Genomic DNA, 17300 nt, shown 5'->3' on the forward strand with positions numbered 1-17300 from the left:
AGTCATGCAATGTATTAAGCTATTCAAAAATAAATAGGTAAATCTCTTGAAAAAACTTGATTAGGACAGAATCTTCAATAAGGAAATGAATCACTTCTAAAAACTGGAAGAAAGTTATGTGAAATGACCAAGAAGCCCCAAGGGCCCTACTGTGCATCAGTGAAGTGAGGTTAGCCAGGGAAACCGATAGCCATGAAGGGGAAAAAGAAAGCTATGTTATGTTTATATCTTCAATGATCAAGATTCCCTCCCCCACCAAATCAGATAGAGAATAAGAATGAGCTGTTAAATGAGGTGTTTTAATTCCCTGATTAAAATGTTCTCTGAGTTCTTTAAATAAAACAGAGGCAACTTTATAATCATGAGGCAGTCTTAATACAATATAACACATCAGTGGGTTAGTGACAAAACTAAATACCAATCTTCAGGAAAGACCTTTAAAAGTGAGACTAGAAGAAAACTGTGCACATCACAAAAACAGGGATGCATGAATATTCAAACGAGATCCTGCTCTCATGATTATTAACGTGTTTCTCAGGCTTCAGCCAACACAATGAGACATAAAGCAAGCGTTATCAGAAAGAAAGATGAACTCATCACAATATGCAGCTGATATGATTTGAATGCCTAGAAAATCCAAAAGAACCAATTGAGACTATCGGAATACAAAGAATTCAGCCCAGGCCCAGAAGAGGATAGGTTTACTACATGTCAACAATAACAAGAAAGTAGAAAGTAGTAGTAACAGACCCAGAAAACACAGGGTAACCATGTGAATAAACAAAAACACCTTAAATAAAGGAAAAACTTGAGAGACGGAAGGAGACTTGCATGTTTAGAGAGGCGTGGGTTTTTCTTGGATGGTGAAAATTAAATATATATTAATTCTCCCCAAGTTAATATATAGTTTTAGTGCTATTTCAGTTTAAAAATTGCAATGAAAAAACTCGCTGGAATGTTTTGATAAAATGATTTTGAAGTTCATTTGCAGGCACTTTGGAAAATAGTCTGGCAGTTCCTCAAAAGGCTAACCATAGAATGACTTAGCAGTTCCATTCTTAAGTATATTCCCAAGAGAAATGAAACTATATGTCCACACAAAAAGTTGTACATGAATGTTCATAGTCACATCCTATATAATAAAAGGCTAATATGCAAATAGACCAAACGGCAGAGCAACCGGTTACTATGATGCACACTGACCACCAGGGGGCAGATGCTCAACGCAGGTGTCAGTGTGCTCCCACAGGGGGAGCACTGCTCGGCCAGAAGCCAGGCTCACAGCTGGTGAGCACAGCGGTGGTGGCAGGAGCCCCTCCCGCCTCTGCGACAGCGCTATGATGTCCAACTGACAGCTTAAGCGGGGAGCAAGCCTAAGTTGTCAGTCAGACTTTCCCCGAGGGCTCCTGGGCTGCAAGAGGGTGCAGGCTGGGCTAAGGGACCTTCTCCACCCCTGAGTGCACAAATTTTGTGCACCGGGCCTCTAGTTATTCATAATAGGCAAAAAGAGGAAACAACCCAAATGTCTAATAACTGATGAATGGGTAAGTAAACTGGGGTGTATCCATACAATGGGATATTATTCAGTTCTAAAAAGGAATTAAGTTTTGTCAGGTGCTACAACATAAGGGAGCCCCTAAAGCACTTTGCTAAGTAAAAAAAAGCCAGTCCCAAAGGACCACATAGTGTATGATTTCATTTGTATGAACTGCCCAGAATAGGCAAATCCATAGAGGCAGGAAGTAGATTAGCAGTTGACTAGGGCTGGAAGGGTTATGGGGAGTGAGTGTCTGCTAATGGGGACAGGATTTTCTTTTGGTGAGATGTTGACAGTATTCTAAAACTGGTAGTGGTGATGGTTGCACTACTCTGTGAACATACTAAAAACCATTGGGTGTATACTCTAAAAGGGTGAATTGTTAGAATGTGAATTATATCTCAATAAAGTTGTTATTATGAAAAAGGAGGGGTAGCAATAACACTTTGGAATATTGGTTAACAGTTTGGGAAAAATCTCAGTTTAGATCCTCAAAGTAAATTCCCCAAATAAACTCCAAAGGAATTAAACCATTAAATATTTTATTCAGACTACAGAGCATTCTAAAGAATGTTTTTCCTACGATTTTATTACTTTTTCCTCCCATTAAACAATGTTTTGTGGGATGTTCTATTTCAGTGAAGTAGGATGTATAGATTCACTTTTAATATTTGCATAATATTCTATAATATGTCATTTAGAGTTCCATTATTTTATTTAATTTGTTTCCATTGTCTCTTTTAATGTGCATCTAAGTTAGGTTCTTTTTGGTTGTAGGAAGAGACAGTCATTCAAGTTACTTCCGGGAAAGGAGCCTGAAAAAAAGACAGGAGGTCTAGACGAGGCCAAGGCACTCTGGGGGCCAGCCCCTCCACCTCTGTTGGGGTTAAAAATAGAACATTTTGAGAAGGAATTAAAGGGTTCCAAATCTTTCCAGAGGACCCTGGGGGTAGCGGTACAGGTGTGTAGAGCTGGAGAGCAGAGTTAAGCAAGCATGGGTTGTCAACCCTGCACCCTCCTCACTGATTACATAAGCTGGGCATGTGGCTTTCTCTTGGGACCCCGTGCTTCTCAACTGTCATGTAGGGTGCACGAGCATTACCTAAGTACTCGATTCATGGTAGCTGTTTGTGCATTACTGTGCAAATTAATGCACAGTGATAATATTTCCATCTATAAATATAATGCATATTTATTCTTATATTTCACTTATTCAACACAGCATCAATTAAAAAGAGGACAAAAGAAAGAAGAATAAAAAGGTGGGGCCATAAAACTCAATGGGTTAGAGAAAGCACTCAGATGTTTTTGTTTTTTTCTAATAAATAATTATAAACATTTAAAAAGTAAAACAAAAACAAACTCAATGGGGGATAAAGTTTAAAAATACCTATTACAAAGACTTGCTATGGATGGGCCCAAATCGCCCCTGAGCTTCCTAGCAGCCAGTGTGAAAGGGAAATGTGTCACTGACCCATTCTATTGTATTCAGGGATAAAAATCACCAGTCGTTCAGGAGAAAATATGTTAGTAGTTAGTGCTAAGGTTGACTAAAGGATTTCTCTTCAGGGGTTTTGTTGAAGTGCAGTGCAGTGATTTTCAAACTTTTAAGAGCTTTTTAAATATATGGATTCCTGGACCCCATGCCTGGAATTTGGACTAAGGCTGAAGTGGGTCCCAGCAACATGCATTTTAGAGAGTGTCTCTCCCAGGTGATGCACAGACCTGTCTACTCGTTCTATTAGGTGGTCTGTCTCCTGAACACAAGGCTCGTACACACTCATGCAAACAGGTTCCTGAAGACCCTTCCTCTGTGCCCTTCAGTGTAGACTGATGGCTTCACACAAGACACAGCCAGCAGAAGTCACTCTACAGGTGACCCCATGCAGGCTTCTGCCTGGTGGCGGGGACTTCAGAGGGGACGTGGACTCTGCATCTTCCTCTCAGTGGAGGGTTTGACAGATGTTTGGTTAGGACCGTCTTGAGATTGAGCTCCTAGATGGCTCAGATAGATAGGGCTCATCTGTGTTGCCTGCTAACTACCTGCTTGGAGTAGACTAGGGGGTTGGGAGGGTGAACAACCCTAAGGAGACCCTCCAGGAGACCAAGATGATCTCACTAAGAACATTGTTTTGACTGTGGATAGGGGATGGAGCCACGGAGCTCAGTTCTAGGATGTCAAGGCCCTGAACCGTCTAGCCTGGAAAATTCCTTGGCAGGTGAGGCGAGATTCTTCTTTTGGCTTCCAACTCACCCCCTGCCACCACCAGCAGAGTAAAACATCCACAGTGTTGTCTTGTGCAATGTTACTTCCTGGTGTCCCCTCCAAGATAAACTCTCTGTAATATCCACCAAAGCAACTGAATGAGGCCTCTTGTTCTCTGTAAATGTATCTACAAATCAGGGAAGAAGTGGGAACTTCTCACTCTCTCCTCCTCTTTCCAATATCTGTTTCCCAGGCTTCAGATGCATGTGAGCCACCAGCCTCTCCATTGCCTCCTGCGTCCCTGCTAATGTGTCATGTCCTCTCCTCCCTCAGTCTCTGTCCTCCCCCTCCACCCCCTTCACCCGGGTCTCATCTGTTGCCAGGGCTTTAACTGGCTGTTCTTTCCAGATGGCCTTGCTCTCCCTCTGAGCTGTGGCTGACGGTCCAGTCTCTGCCTGACACCATTGGGCAGCTGCCCACAGGCCACAAGTCCTCCACTGTGTCGAGACAGGGTGTCCTGAGCGGATAGACAGAGGCTCCTGGCCACCCACAGCCACCCTCCCAGTGGTTTCTGAAGAGGACAGGACGAGGGCGGGTCAGCTTGAGGTGCTGAGGATGACAGCAGTGCCTTGGGCCAGAGCTGGTGGCGGCGACCACCCTGCCCAGAGAGGAACTGCGCTGAGCTGCAGACACAGTTCTTGCTCCTGGGGGGAATCAACGGGGTTTGTGTCAGGCACGTTCCAGTTAAGTCATTTGATCCTCATACAGCCCTTGGGGGAGGAGGGAAGAAAGGGACTATTGTTAGTCACATTTTAGAGAAACTTTGTCACTTGCTGGACATGCAGCTGGGAAGTGGCTGGGGCAGAATTCAAACCTGGGTCTTGCGGTCCCAGAGCCCTCCTTGCTGCAGGGAGGACAAGAACGGCCAGTGTCGGAGGGAGGTGGAGAGACTGCCTGTGGTGGTGGAGATGGCTTACGAAGCAATGCAGCCCTTATCAAAGAGCAGCGATCAGGATCTGAACACATGGGGGACAAAGCCTGAGCCAGGACAGCCCAGCCCTGTCCTCTCTGGGGGCCCAGCCACCAGGCTCCCCGGGGATTCATTGTTCAGCAAACCTCCCTCCACATTGTGTGGAGGCTTCTTTATGGGGAGTCCTGGGTAGTTTGGGGGCAGGGGTTCAAGCCAGGTGCAGAAGTGTCCTCCCCAAAGTGGCTGTGGCCCAGGGTTGCCCACGTGAGAACGGTGGCCACACCCAGGTTTCTTAGTGAGGGGGTGGGTGGGGTGGTGGGGTGCGGCCTCTTACCAGCTCCCTTCCTCTTATTCTAAGTCAGGCTGAAACTGTGGGGCCCCTGGAGCAGAGGGGAAGACATGGTGTGCACCTCAGCATGTCCTGACAGGACTCTGGGGATGCGTCTCCCCCAGTCCTTGACACAACTTGATCCTCAGCTTCCCATCTGGAGGGTGATGCCCACTTAGCTCACATGGAGTGGCACCGGTCTGCTGTGTCCACAGTGGGTTGCGGTTACACGCTGAAGTAAGGCTGAGTCCACCCTGTGTTAGGCACAGGGTCCTGAGACAGATGTGGTCCCCAGTGCAGGATCCCGGAGAGCAGACAGGAGGGAATTGCCTAATATCCCCCATCATCCCAAACGTGAGTGCCCTTCCTATAGCTCCCCTTTCCTTCTGGAAGGGGCTCTCACATGTGCAGGGCTGGAGCAAGGATTAGATGAGCTTACGTGCCTGGCATCCCATCAACACGCCATAAACGATACTCCCGCTGCTGCTGTTTTTACTCTTTGCAACTAAATGAGTGACCACTTGTTTAAATTGTTTTTCCTTTTTGGTGTAAAAAGAAACCAAGATGCCAGATGATGTTCAATATAAAAAGTAGGTATAAAAGTTTGAAAACAAACTGAGGGTCCATCAGAGCCTCGGCTCGGTCCCAGTGAGGGAATCTATGCCTCATCTCCAGGGACTGGCTGGTGGCACCCCCGAGAGTCCCATCCCCTCTGATCGTATCAGTGACAGCAGCCACTCTCAGCATGGCCGGGGAAGAGAGGGCTCAACCTACTTTCTCAAAGTGAAGCCAGAGCTGGCTGTGCCGTCTTCCCCTTAAGAGAAAGTTTACCTAATGAATGGAAGCTGAGCCTCTTTCGTGCCCTGGCCATCATGTCCAGGCGGTGAGCAACAGCAGGGAGTGAGCTGGGGACAAGGACCACTCCTTCTGGGTGAGCCTCCACCAGCCACCGCCCTTGGCAAGCTCCCACCCTCCTGTGGTCCAAGGTCCCAACCTGAGGGAGGCTGGGCAGGGCTGCGGAGCTCCGAGTCACCGGGCAGAGCAGACACTACACAAAAGCAGGCAATGTCATTTCCACAGCCAACCAGGGTTCGTTAAGGGCAGGAAGCTGCCACCAACACTGAGTCTTTGTTGGGTTCCAGTGGTGGGACCGTTTGCATGTCGGAGTTGCTGTGAGCTCATCACTCAACCCCTAGCCGAGCGGGTATAAAAGGCCTGCTAAAAGGACAGGGCCAATACTGGTGCCTTAGCTCAGGCTGCCCTAACAAAATGCCATAGATAGGGTGGCTTGAACAAGACATTTGTTTTCACACAGTTCTGGAGACTGGAAGTCTGAGGTCAGGGTGGAGCATGGTCAGGTTCTGGTGAGGGCCCTCTTTCTGCCCTGTAGACGGCTGCCTGGCTATGCCCTCACATGGCCTTTCCTGGGTGTGTGTGTGAGGAGAGAAGGAGGGAGGGAGACAAGGGGAGGGAGAGAGGGGAAGACGGAGGGTGGACGAGGGAGAGGAAGAAAAAGAAAGGGAGAGAGGATATACTCTTCTTCGCATAAGGCCACTAATCCCATCATAAGGACCCCGCCCTCTTGACCTTGACTAACCCTAATTACCTCCCAAGGCCCCATCTCCAAATGCCATTACATTGGGGCTTTGGGCTTTAACATGTGAATGCGGGAGTGTGGGGGGTGTGACATGAGCTTCCAGTTCATAACAATTGGCAAAGGAATGGAGGAGTACTTGGGTTTCTGGATGGGAAATCTGAATCCCAACCTGATTTTTCAGAATGGCTCTGGGCAGCCAGCACTTGTACTGGAAGGCAGCATCCTTCCCTCCTGCTCCAGAACCTTCCTAGAGGGTTTGCTCCACCCTTAGCCCTGGAAGAGGAGGACCCTGAGAGCCATGACCCCCAGCCTCCTGGTCATAACTGACCAGAACAGAGTGGACCTTTGACCCAGGAGGAGTCAACCCAGAGGCTGGGCTGAGCCAATCAGATTCTCTCTCTCAGATGAGGTTTGAGACCAGTGAGCAGGGGCTCTGGGTTGAATGGCCATGGGGTCGGGGAGGTATTTTGAAATGGCCAGGATGGACCAGATATAAGTGTAGTAGGGAAGCTCTGTGTATGGCAGGGAGGGTGGGGGGAGGTAGGGAGGGATGAGGGGTGGAGGCCGGGGAGAGAACAGAGCAGAAGAATGAGAGGAAGAGAGAGATGTATAGCATTACCATTTCCTGTCCTTGGTTTTCACCCTCAGCAGGCCAGGGTGTTCACAGTGCCCTTTAGTTCCCTGTGTTTTCTTCCAATAGAATCTCGTAAAAATCCTTCTTACGGTTTGAAGGGACTCCTATGCATTACTTCCCAGTGGTCTGGAGCTGGACTTCCCAGTTAGTGGTATATCTAGGTTTTCAACACTCTGATTCAGGACATGAGGTTGACCTGGTCAGTTGTGTCCTTGTGTCCTTGGTGGGTTCTGTCCACTCACACGCTGAGCCCAGCTGTGTTCGCCCTCTGTAGGCCCCGGGTCATGAGACAGAGGTGGCCCCCTCGCTCAGGCCCCAGAGAGCAGGCGGGAGGGAATTTGGTGACATTCCCCATCATCCTAAACGTGACCGCCCCTCCTCCGGCCTTTCTTTCCCTTCTGGAACTTTCTGTCATCTGTGCGGTGCTGGAAGCATTCCAAGTGCCTTTGTGCCTCTCCTGGTGTGATCTTGTGCTCTCCCTACAGGTGGGAGGGAGGTGACTCTGGCCCTGGGGAGGGTTTACCAAGGCACACGGTAAACCGAGGCATACAGAGGCACGGGCTGTGCGGGTCAAGACTCGTGGAGTGTGCCCTGGGCCATGACAGTGGGCAGAGAGGGGAGTGGGAGCAACCAGAGAGAATGGTGGAAGGTGACAGAGTCATGGGGAGCTGGGGCGGGTCAGGGGCAGCGGGGGAAGGCCAGGATTTTGGATTTGGTTTGGGTGAACAAGTTATGCAAGAGGGAGATACGATACTTTTTAATAAACGAACAACAGTGGCAGAGACGTTGAGGGGCTGTGATTTCTTAAACTATCCATAGGGTTTAGGCCAGCGGTTCTCAACCTGTGGGTCGCGACCCCTTTGGCGGTCGAACAACCCTTTCACAGGGGTCGCCTAAGACCATCCTGCATATCAGATATTTACATTACGATTCATAACAGTAGCAACATTACAGTTATGAAGTAGCAACGAAAATAATTTTATGGTTGGGTCACATGAGGAACTGTATTTAAAGGGCCAGAAGGTTGAGAACCAGTGGTTTAGAAGAACCCAGAGAGTCCCCTGTTCCTCTCCAGCGTGGGATGTGAGCTTGGAATGGGAGTGTATTATAGGAGGTACATCAAACATTCAAAAAATTAATATTATTTATTTTAGAAAAATCCAATTAGCACATGGAACCTGCGACTTCACAGATGTCAATGCTTAGGATGAAAATAAATAGAGAATTTAATTTGAAGCCAACCTGTGGGCAGTATTGACAGCACAGGTGGCACGTGCATACCTTAAAAATGGCAAATGGGGAAAGTAATTGACAGTCCAGAAACACTGCCGGGAAATTACCTGGATGAGCCAGACCCACTGAGTCCCGTTCTCTCCTGAACTAAGGCTTTCTCCCGCTCTGTGCCAGCTGTGCCCTTGGGCCCTACACCCGACCTGCTCAACCAGGTGCCCTGGGGAGGGGGCGGCGGTGACCCCTTGTCACAAGGCCAGCAGGGGTTTTGATGACTCACTGCTCCACTCAGCTTTCTGGAACTGACCTCAGCGAGTCTGAAAATCTTCTGAAATTGTGTGCAGGGTGCGTGCTTGCTTTCACCACAGCCGAAGAGGGTCAAGGCCACTGCTCGCTGAGGTGCCTGCCATCCCTTTTCTTGTGTTCACAAATCCATGTGCTTTTAATTATAAATTAACCCAAACCTTGCCAGGTGGTTGGCAGGGCATATTCAACAGGTATGAAACCTCAGTGGCGGGTGTTTGAGGCCTGCCCCACCAAGGACAACCTCCAGGAGGCAGCTGGGCCTTCCCCACGAGGCTGCCGAACCCAAAGACAGCAGCACGGGGTGTTCTCTCCCCAGTGCTGGATCCCTGCCTCTGACCCTTTCTGACCTGAGCAGGCTCCCCTCTAGGCTTCTCCTTCTGTCCCCACTGACCGGGCTCTGGCCAGGGCTTTCAGCTTACACCAGCCCTTGAGCTCCTGCCCATGGCCCTGCCTGGTGCCACCCTGCCCAGTCCCCTGTTTCTCCAGGCCTATCTTCTAAGGGCCCACTTGTTCCTGGGTTCTAGAAGCCCGTCCACGCACAGCCCACCCACCCAGGTGCATGGACTTCTGTCCATCCATCGACCCCTTTCTCTCTCTGGCTATGCTGCCAGCTGTGACGATGAGGGAATAGGCCACAAGGCTAGGACTATCAACAGCCCCTGGAAGCTGAAAGCAAAGAAGCACTCTCCTCCAGAGGCTCCAGAGGAAGTCAGTCCTGCCGACACCTGGGTGTTGGCCCAACAAGACCTGTGTGGAACTTCTGTCTTCCAGAACTGTAAGATGACAATTTGTGTTGTTTTAAGCTACTAGGGGCCTGGTCATTTGTCGTAACAGCCACAGAAAGCTAACTTACTCTTCCACAGATGGGGCCCGAAATCTGTGTGGTTGGTCCACCATTAATTTCCTCAAATTGTTTCCACACTAGCATTTGCCAAATTCGATTTTTTTAAAAAATTTGAAGCACCAGCTAAATTTTCCAAAAAAAAAAAAAAATGCCTTCACTTAACTCGAAATATTATTCACTAGAGGACTGATGCACAAAATTCGTGCAAAGGGCTCGGCCCTCGCAGCCACGGCTTCGTCCGGAAGGTTATCTGGAAGGACATCTGGAAGGTCATTAGCATATTATGGTCATTAGCATATTAGCATTAGACATCCGGTCTAATTAGTATATTATGCTTTTATTATTATAGATTGGAGGGAAGTGATCATCAGGTCCCCTGAGGCAACACCTAGACGGTGGACAATCTTGCTGGTGGACATCAGGCCTGAAAGGCCCATCAAGAGGAGTTTCTCAGAGTTGGCTGCTCAGAGCACTTAGGACAGGTGAATGCTTCAATAGAGTTCTCTGGCCCTGCCAGCATGGCTCAGTGGTTGAACATCGACTTATGAACCAGGAGGTCATGGTTCGATTCCCGGTCAGGGCACATACCCAGGTTTCGGGCTCAGGTTGCAGGCTCAATCCCGTTGGGGGTGTGCAGGAGGCAGCCGATCAATGATTCTCTCTAATCATTGGTGTTTCTATCTCTTTCTCTCCCTCTCCCTTACTCTCTGAAATCAATCAAGAAATACATATTTTTTAAGAGAGTTCTCTGCATACTAATACACTCCTGTAGGTGCTAAATAATTGATGTAAAATGATAAATTCACTCCCTGCTGCTCAAAGTCAACGTTTATGTTGAAAAGAAGGATCTGTTTTATTTCTCAAGGCCTACTGGGATAACAATAGCTGAAGCTGAGTGTGAGCACCTTAGAATCGTCACCTCATGGAATACTCGGGCGATCCTATATGAATGGTTACGGTCCTGTCCCGTTTCCCCCATTTTTACAGAGGAGGACACGGAGATTCAGAGAGGTTAACTGACTCAGCCAGGGTCACACAGCCAGCCAGTGGCGGAGGCAGCCTGGCTGTGGCCGAGCGGTTAAGAGCATGACTGCTAAGCTATTTCGCACCCCCTTTAATTCAGAACATCCTGACCCACGGTAAACAGCCTTTCCTGAGAACACAGTCTTGTAAGATCACGGAGATTCAGGGAGGAATACAAGTAGACAGAAACAGCTTGGGTCTAAGCAGTAACAGGGGGGCCACCTTAGCCTCCACAGGCTGTGCCCGTGGTTAAAAGATGTTCCTTTATTTTGGCAATTTCTGTGATATTTCTCCAGTGAATACACACATCGGTGATGATAATGTTTCTCCAAACATTAGCCGGTCTGTTTATCCTAGGCTGAACATCAGATGGCTTCATTCTAACCCCAAGTTAGAATCTCTCCATGTCTTAACCCTGACTTGGAACCCAAGTTAGCCGACAGCAAGTGGCTTTGATTTTGACACTGAACTGGTTCCAAAGAGGCCAGAAAACTGTAGAAAGAAAGTCCCAGGCTCTGATATCTGAGGCACTAGGGAAAATTGTCCATGTGCCAGATGCCTTTTTAATCCAGAAACAAAGAACCTTAATATCATTTCAAAGTTCACAGCTAACTTCTTTACAAAGGTACTCAACAGGAAATAAGTCTTTCCTCCAGCGTTCAAGGACTCACCAAGGAAGGTTTTTATCAGATGAGAGCAGAAACTGTTTATAGATGTATTCCCTTTCTCAAGTGGATTTATGTCTATAGAGCATCATGGAAGGGCCCATTATGCCAGCGTTTTGTCATCTTAAAAAACTTGGAAGTTGTTTTTTTTTTAAATCTTCACCCGAGGATATGTTGTTGTGTGTTTTTTTGTTTGTTTTTAATCCTCACCCAAGGATATTTTTCTATTGATTTTTAGAGAGAGTGGAAGAGAGAGAAGTATCTATGTGAGAAACTAGGTTTTCTTACTCTACTTATCTGGGCAGCAGCAAAGAGGGCAAGGGAGCTCAGGGGCTGGAATGAAGGTGGGGGGCTTGGGAGGGGGACAGCGAGATCATCCATCTTGTCACATCTTATCACTGCTGGCTCAGAGCAAGTGTGCAGCGAATACTGACTGGCTGAATGAGGTGTTCTCTAAGCAGCCAGTCTGCAAGGAGCCCATGGTCATGGTGGGTTGAACTACTGAGACAGCAGGTCATATTGTATGTGAACTGAGCAATCCTCCCACCAGCCACTCAGGACTGACTCTTGCCACTTCCAGGCAGAGCCTGGGGGCCAAGGTCTTCCGGCCCAGCTTGTCTTTCTTCCTTGTCCCTGCCCCAGTGGCTCCCAAGCTCCTCCAAGCCTTTTAAGCGGCTCATCCCCTGAGAACCTATGTTTTGAAGGGTCTGTCTCTGGTAGAAAACATAGTCGTTAATTAATAACGAATCAGCACCCCATTTTACAACTCATCAAAGACCTAGATACTTGATGGTCAGAGCTGTGGCAGACACCCATGCTGGAGCTTGAACCTCAGCCAGGAGTGAAAAGGGAAGGGAGAATCTGAGGCAAAGCCAGCCGGCACTGGAGCACAGAAGTGAAGGGCAGTGTGCCCCATGAGACACGTTGGCCATACAGTGTGATCTCTGGGAGCCTTTGGGGTCCCATGCACTTTCCACCTTGTTAAAACCCTGCTGCCCCTTTCCTGTGCAAGTGTGCTATTTAAAGAACTTTCAACATCCAATTAGGGTGTGAAAAATTACTATCTCATTTTCAAGTTACAGAGCCTTACTTTACATAAAGCCATATCCCTCAGCCTTCTCTTGCAAAAGAATTAATAAGTGATGTAAGATCATTTAATAACATCTAGCTCAAAGGTCACCTCCTCCATGCTGGCCTCCCTGCTATTTCTTTGATGATCCCCCACTCATTTGAACATGTGATTTTATTTTTCCATTCCAAAAGTAAGGTGAGTAGAAGTAGAAAGATTGAGAGATGGCTGAACCAGGTTCCCAGATACCCAGGTCCTTAACGAAGGGTATTCTCAGAAAAAGCCCCCTTTTTAGTGCTCAAAATCTTTGCCCAGACCCAGTGCAGACTTCCCCAGAGCGGGGCCTCAAGGACTGCTGTCAACCAAGGAAAGCAATGCCAGTTCTTTGGCTTCTCTGGGCATTTCCTCAAGGTCCAGAAGCAGAGCTCTGCCCACTGAGGAAGTGGCGAAAGGTGAGCCCAAGGTGACCAGAAAGAAAATTCCTTCCGAGGCCCAGGCTACCCTGGCCCAACAACCCCCAAAGATGCCAAGGGGAGTTCTGAATAAGACAGCCCAGAGTCTCAGAGATGTACCTCCTGCTCAGTCAGTCAAAATGCCTCTCAGCACCATAACCTTCTTTGGATGAGGAAGGTGTCCTGGGCCCCTTCATGAAGCCTGGCCTCTGGCTTCTGCCTCTCCTACCTGTGTCCCAGCCCCTCTTCAAAGCCTCACCTGCCAGGGTGCTCAGCAATGATTTTTTTTGGGGGGGTGGGGGATGGGGGCAATGATTTCATAAAGTAGTAAAGGAAGGAATCTATGCCATTTTAGGGTGGTGCTGATGGTAACTTCAGAGAGTCAGAGCTGACCCTTTACTGGGGAGGCACTGGGTTCATGGAGAGGGGAAAGGACCCCTTCCTGGGAGATGGGGTGTCTGATCTAGGGCTGTTGAGACCAATAATGACTCCGGTGTCCCCGGTGGAGCCAGCAGGTGGGCAGAGCCAGCAGTGGGCGGTTAGATTTGGCCTCCTCTGCTGAGTCTCCGCGCTGTTTTGACCACTGATGCAGGTTTCCTGGGCTGCCCCTGCCTGGGCCAGTTCCATAGGCAAACACTTATCTCCCTCCGCCTCTGGCTGCTGGGGTCACCTCGTCTCTCCTGTGGGGAGCCCCTCCAATGGTGGGTTTTCAAGACAATTTGGACTCCAGTAAGGAGTCAAGGGAAATGGTTATTGTCAGCTTTCAAGGACCGGAAAGTTTAAGACACCCATAGAAACACTGGTCTCTACTAAGGCCAAGCGATGCCGGGGCAGCTGGAGGTGTGGTGGGAGAGAAGAGGAAAGGGAAAACCTGGGCAGAAAGTGGAGAGGGAGAAGGGAAGGGGGACAAAGGGGACAGGGAGACTGGCACATTCCCACCAGTGGTCTTACGACATTAACAGAAGCACTTTCCAAAAGCCAAACCTGTGTTGGTCATCAGAACAGGGCAGAACTGTCCGAAGGACAGGAGCCACAGCCCGGGTCTGTTCAGCCAGTGACTGTGAGCATCCCAGACTTTACATCAACACAGAAAAGAGGAGACTACCCCACCACATCCAAGAAAGCCGTGTCCCCAGACGTGGAGTCACACCAGGCTTTGGCTTGATGCCAGACAGGTGCACAGTCCAGAAGGTTCAGAGGGGCGGAGCCTTTTGTTCTCTTGAGGTGGGACCCTGAGCGGCAGGGGCCAATGTAGTAGGGTGGCCTTGCAGGGAGCTGTCACCTCATGGCTCCCAAAGACATCCCTCTGCGCACCTTCAGAGCCAAGTTCCGCAGGTGTGCTTCCCGACCCCGAGAATGGAGCGGGCGCTCGTAGCAATCACAGTTTGTTTGTCACTTCACAGTTTACATGCAGGAGGTTTATAATTAGGGCTGGCGACATGGTTTGCGGCCTGCACGGTTGCACAGGGCCCTGCTCTTAGAAGAGCCAATCATTTGATTTAAGGCTCTGATGTTGCCATTCTTAATTTTAAAATTCTTAATTCTTGAAATTCAGAATAACTTTTGAACAAGGGGCCCCACATATTCCCTTTGCTCAGGGCGCTGCAAATTATGTAGCCAGTCCTGCTTATTGTCTCACTTGCCCCCACAGCCATCACAGAAGAGGAGCCGGAGGGAAACACTACCCCAGTTCAAAGATGGTGAAATTGAGTGCTGGCAGGAAGCGGGGTGCATGAAGCCAAGAGGAGACTGGACCTGGGGAGGGAAGTCTGGGCTGTTCTCTCTTGGAGTTGCCTCTCAATGAGCAGGGGTGGGATGGTCTCCTCTCCCTCACACACCCGCCTGGGGTCTTTCCAATCCTGTCCTGGCCGCAACCTCCATTCCATCTCTCATTTCATCTCATTCCATTTTAAAAGTACAGAAACTATTTACTCACCTGCCAGTGAGGAGCTCCTGGGGCTGGGCCTCCCCGATGGCCCTTCCTTCCTGTCCTCTGTCCTGTCCACTGGCCTGTCCCCAGCAAGATCCACACGCCCTCCGCTCTGTCGCGGAGAGCCCGCAACAAACACTTTGTCCTCTCCTGCAAAGGCTCCCTGGGAAGCATTCCTGACCTTCAGACCTGCCTCGGCCCAGAGCTGGCCCCATGCCCGTGACAATCACTTCCTGGCTGGGTGTTTACCTTCCTGGGCCCCATGGGCCCAGCTAGGGTGGTGGCCACATACCTGACCCAGAGGCTGTGCGGGAGGGAAGGCCTCACCCTTGCTGGAGGCTGGCGACAGCTGGTACTATTCCCTGGTGCAAGGTAACTCTGGTGGTCCCTCAGCACACCTGACCGCCCCGCCCCTTGGCCTTGGCCAGGCAGACACACAGCTCTTGAATCCGAGGCTTGGGAAAGGGCTTGGGGTCCTCTAGGGCTCCTTTCACTTCCTGCAGGTGGCCATCATGCCTCAGCTTGGTTACTTCCAGGAATGGGACACTTGCTGCTTTGGGAGGGAACATGCTCCATTATTATTATTATTATTATTATTATTATTATTATTTTCTAATATCTACCTTCTATTCAGTGACAGGTACTGGGCTTAGTATTTTATATAATCACTTCATGTAATCCTTTCGTAATCTCTATGAGAAGAGAATTATGCCCATTTTAAAGATGCAGAAACAGGCTCAGAAGTTGATGATCTTGCCAAAGCCGCACCGCTAGGAAGTTGGGGGTTCAAAATTCAAACTCAGGCCAATTGGTACCAAACCCTAGGCTCTTAACCACTACCGTCATTTGCCGAGTTTAATGGCCAGAATGTCCATTTTTATGTCAAACTCAAATCAGCCACTGTATTAGCCACTGATTGCTGGCAACAAATTAACACAAACACAGTGGCTTCAAACAACACACATTTGTTTCCCACAGTTCCTGTGATCAGGAATCTGGCACAGCTAACTGGGTTCTCTGCTCAGGGTCCCACACAGGCCAAAGTCAAGGTCCCGGGAGGGCTGGGGCCGAGTCTCAGAGCTTCACTGGGGAAGGATCTCCTTCCATACAAGGTTGTTGGCAACATTCAGTTCCTTGTGTGCCATAGGACTTAGCTCCTCACTGACTGTTGGCCTAAGGCTGCCACAGAGGCCTCTCCACTATGCAGCCTGTCACCAAGGTGAGCAACAGAGAGAGAGTCCAGGAAGACAGAAACCAGTGTCTTTTGTAATCTTCTCGCAGAAGTTACATCCCATCACTTTTGCTGTCTTCTACTCATTAGGAGGAAATCATCAGGTACAGCCAACACTCAGAGGTAGAGGATTACACACAGATGTGAACACCAGGAGGTAGGATTGCTGAGGGCCATCTTTGAAAGCTGTCCATCACAGCCACCTGATTGATAAAACAATGGTTTCAATTTTGCCTCTGAAAGCCAGATAGAGGTAGTCTTTTATCCACCCATCCATCCATTAGTTCATCCATTCATTGATCCATCCATCTGTCCATTCATCCATCCATCCATCCATCCATCCATCCATCCATCCATCCAATAAACATTTGAGCAGGACGTTATCAGCCAGACCCCACATTAGGCTCTGAAGATACCATTAACTCTACTCTCCCTATCCCCAAAGACTTCCAGTTGAGCCTTCACATATGAAGGTTTGAGGTGGTGGCCACTGAATGCTCTGTTCTTCAGGGGCATTAGTTCTCTTTCTTCCAACCAGTCTTCATATGTCACACTCCTGAAATTCCTTTTCCTCCTGCTCACTCCCCTGTCTTTGTCTAATTTTTTAAAACAGCGGTCGCCAACCTTTCGGACTTCACGGACCACCGGTTGGCGACTGCTGCAAAAACCTATTTTAAGCACCTCCTAAGTGCAAGGTGTGTGCATGTTTGTAGGGTTAGATCTGATTTTTTGGGTTGATTTTCTCCCTTTCTCATTAGTAATTTTCCTGTCTCCCTTTAGCTCCTGAGGGAAGCAGGGCCACAGCTTTTTGGAGACACCCATCTTGCCATGTGCAAACAGGACCAGCTCAGAGTTGTGCCTGCAGTTCTCTCACTCCAGCCTCACCCTCCTGTGGATCCCATTTGCTGACTCTGCACAGGTCCTGGGCTGGGTGAGTGAACTCTGAGAAGAAGGTGACAAGGTCTGTGGAATTTGGCTCTTAAGATGTGCAGCGGGATGTCTTTGGGAACTGGAACTGTAAGTCTTTATATGGGAGACCATTCATTTCATGCGTTTGTTGAGCACCTAGAAGGTGTAGATATTGTGCTAGGCCCTGAGGGTACCACTGGGAGCACCTTGAAAGTGAATCTCATTTCTTTTTTTCTCCTCCACTCCATCTCTGCTTCAGAACAGGCCCCCTCAGCTCTACCTGGACCAGTGGTCGGCAAACTCATTAGTCAACAGAGCCAAATATCAAGAGTACAACGATTGAAATTTCTTTTGAGAGCCAAATTTTTT

General features: G+C 48.8%; 1 protein-coding gene across 4 annotated transcripts in view; it reads right to left on the reverse strand.

Annotated features, from left to right (window-relative positions):
• Window positions 1-14943, reverse strand: part of NGEF (neuronal guanine nucleotide exchange factor) — an 85138-nt gene extending 70195 nt beyond the window's left edge. The window contains exon 1 of one of the 4 annotated variants that reach the window (XM_036319683.1): window positions 14798-14937. The gene's annotated coding sequence lies outside the window, so the exon portion shown is untranslated. Of the gene's footprint in view, window positions 1-14797 lie in introns of all 4 variants that reach the window. The other 3 variants (XM_036319682.1, XM_036319685.1, XM_036319686.1) reach the window with 3 other exon arrangements.
• Window positions 14944-17300: the final 2357 nt, after the last annotated feature.

The sequence above is a fragment of the Myotis myotis genome, unplaced genomic scaffold (assembly GCF_014108235.1).
Source record: "Myotis myotis isolate mMyoMyo1 unplaced genomic scaffold, mMyoMyo1.p scaffold_m19_p_8, whole genome shotgun sequence".
Classification (NCBI taxonomy): Eukaryota; Metazoa; Chordata; class Mammalia; order Chiroptera; family Vespertilionidae; genus Myotis; species Myotis myotis.